Source organism: Trichechus manatus, unplaced genomic scaffold (assembly GCF_000243295.1).
Source record: "Trichechus manatus latirostris isolate Lorelei unplaced genomic scaffold, TriManLat1.0 scaffold00025, whole genome shotgun sequence".
Classification (NCBI taxonomy): Eukaryota; Metazoa; Chordata; class Mammalia; order Sirenia; family Trichechidae; genus Trichechus; species Trichechus manatus.
Window position 1 is genome coordinate 21,078,534 of NW_004443961.1, and position 3,512 is coordinate 21,082,045.

Consider the following 3,512-nt stretch of genomic DNA (forward strand, 5'->3'; position numbering starts at 1 on the left):
CCAACTGATTTTTGTATGTTTATCTTGTATCCTGAAACTTTGCTGAAATCTTCTATTAGTTCCAGTAGTTTTCTTGTGGATTCTTTGGGGTTTTCTGTGCATAAGATCATAGCATCTGCAAATAGAGATACTTTGACTTCTTCCCTCCCAGTTTGGATGCCCTTTATTTCTTTTTCTAGCTGAAGTGCTCTGGCTAGGACCTGCAGCACAATGTTGAATAAGAGTGGTGATAAACGGCATCCTTGTCTGGTTCCCATTCTCAAGGGGAATGCTTTCAGCCATAGCTGTTAACTATTGTGCCACCAGGGCTCTGGAAAGAGTATTAAATATTCTTTATATTTAAAAGGAAGTGTTCAGCTGCTAAGCAAAAGGTTGGCACTTGGAATCCAACAGCCACTCCTTGGAAACCCTATGGGGCAGTTCTACTCTGTCCTATAGGGTCGCTATGAGTCAGAATCGACTCAGCAGCAATGGGTATGGTTATATTTAAAAGAAGAAATGAGAAATCACACTTATCTATTTGTCACTTGTCTACTGTGTTCCAAAACCAAACCAAACCAAAACAAACCCATTGCTGTTGAGTCAGTTCTGACTCATAGCGACTCTGTTCCAAGTGCTCTGTAATTATTATGCATTTTAATTCTCCTAAAATCCTTAAGAGGTATATTTTAGTATCTCAATTTTACAGAGAGAACAAAAGGATTAGAAAAGTTAAGTAACTTACATACTAGCTAATCATTGTTGGAGGTGGAGTCTAACCTGTGGCTTCAGAGCCTCTACCCTTTACGCTCTAGTGTTTTTAGCAGCTGTGTAGTAGGCTTAACTGGGAAAAAACAATAAACTAGCCTATAATGAATTATTTTTCAGTTTATACTGTGTTTTCCAGATGGCTAACCTCACAGCACACCTTTAATAGACTTCAAAGATGTCATTTTACACACAACATAATAGCACATTTGTCTTGGACAATAGAATGAGATAATGAAAACTTTTACCTCTCCCTGATACCCAGCTGTCTCTAGGATAAAACACAACCTGTTGTTAATACTTTAAACATATTTAAGAGATGATGTGGATGAGAACATAGTGGGCAGCTGAAACTTGGAATTATCACAGTCATGATTTTTAACAGAATGGATAGTTTTATAAGTGAGAAGAGAGGGAAAGTGAGTGAAAAGGTAAATTGGCACAGAAATTTGGAGGTAAATGGAAGGGAATGAAAAGAATCAGTTCCAATCTTGTACATAATGCAGATCACTAGTTATAATGGTGTTTACTTTCCCAGTTGGTGAAACTGTATATGAACTCACTGTAAAAGTGTGAATAAAATAAGCTGAGCGGCCAAGAGAGGTAGAGACATAACCATGTCCTCATTTATTTGCTTTTTTTGTATATGATTGGGTCTAAGACAGTGTTTCTGAATGGGGAGGGAAGGAAAATCAGAATAATTTTGGGACTTTTTCAAACTACATATGACCCATCTTCCCACCAGGAAGTTTGATTCTCTTCATTTCATAAGTTTAGCGTTATTGGTCCAAGTCTACAGTATTACCCCTTCTATCTGCCCATATATGTTTCTTAAGTTTAATTGAATTTTGGGCATAGTTCATCATTTTAGTGTCTCCAATTTTTACACATATCACTTTTCATTTCTGAAAATAAGAATGAAAATAAGTAAATACATTGAAATTGGTTGATATGTCCCTTATGCCTATTTTAATCTGTAGGTTCCTCCTTTCTTCTTTCTTTTTTTTCCTTGACATTTATTTGTTGAAGAAACAGGGTAGGTTGCCCTGCAGTTTTCTGAAGTCTGGATTTTGCTGAATGCTTGTTCATGATGACATTTAATATATTTCTCCGTCATCTGTATTTCTTGTAATTTATTATTTAGATACAGAGTCTGGATGTAATTCAGGTTAGATATTTTGGCAAAAAATACTTCATAAATGGTATTGTGTACTTTATCAAGAGGCACATAGCCTGGTTATCTTTCTTTTTATGATTCCGGCAGCCATTGATAGTTATTTCTTAGATCCGTTATTTCCTTAAATGTTGCACAATGATAATACACTAATTCTATCATTCTTTATCATTTATTAGCTGGAATAGTTCTATAAAGGAATGTTTTCTTTATTAACTACTTGGTTGCCCTCAGGTTCATATAAGAAAGACAGGATAAATACTTTATTTTGTATATGTTTACCAGTTTTCAAAATAATGAGCTGCATCTGTAGCATCCTCCAAAGATGACTGATGATTTTAAGTTATTATTATGAAATTATCAATTTAAACATACTTGGTGTGTTTTATTCTACTATAGTTATTATTCTCTATTGATGCTTATACCCTATCTTTTTTTAAAATTTTTTAAATTATACTTTAGATGAAGATTTACACAACAAACTAGCTTCTCATTAAACAGTTAGTACACATATTGTTTTATGACGTTGGTTAACATGTCAACGCTCTCCCTTCTCGAACTTGGGTTCCCTATTACCCGCTTTCCTGTCCCCTCCTGCCTTCTAGTCCTTGACCATGGGCTGGTGTGCCCCTTTAATCTCGTTTTGTTTTATGGGCCTGTCTAATCTTTGGCTGAAGGGTGAGCCTCAGGAGTGACTTCATTACTGAACTAAAAGGGTGTCTGGGGTCCATACTCTCGAGGTTTCTCCAGTCTCTGTCAGGCCAGTTAGTCTGGTCTTTTTTTGTGAGTTAGTATTTTGTTCTACATTTTTCTTCAGCTCTGTCCGGAACCCTCTATTATGATCCCTGTCAGGGCAGTCAGTGGTGGTAGCAGGGCACCATCTAATTGTAGTGGACTCAGTCTGGTGAAGGCTATGGTAGTGGTGGTCCATTAGTCCTTTGAACTAATCTTTGCCTTATATTTTTAGTTTTCTTCATTCTCCCTTGCTCCTGAAGGGGTGAGACCAGTGGAGCATCTTAGATGGCTGCTCACAGGCTTTTAAGACCCCAGATGCTGCTTGCCAAAGTACAATATAGAATATTATCTTTATAAACTATGATATGCCAATTTAGCTAGATGTTCCTCTAGATCATGGTCCCCACAGCCCTCAGCCCAGTAATTCGATCACTTAGGGAGTTTGGATGAGTCTATGGAGCTTCCATGACCTTGCCTTGTGTAAGTTGTGCTGGCTTCCCCGGTATTGTGTACTGTCTTACCCTTCACCAAAGTTACCACTTATCTAGTGTCTATTTAGTGTTTTTCCATCCCACCCCTGCTCACTAGTAACCATCAAAGACTGTTTTTTTCTGTGTGTAAACCTTTTCATGAGTTTTTATAATAGTGGTCTCATACAATATTTGTCCTTTTATGATTGACTTATTTCACTCAGCATAATGTCCTCCAGATTCATCCATGTTTTGAGATGCTCTACAGATTCGTCATTGTTCTTTATCGTTGCATAATACTCCATTGTGTGTATGTACCATAGTTTATTTATCCATTCATCTGTTGATGGGCATCTAGGTTGCTTCCATCGTTTTGCTACTGTGAA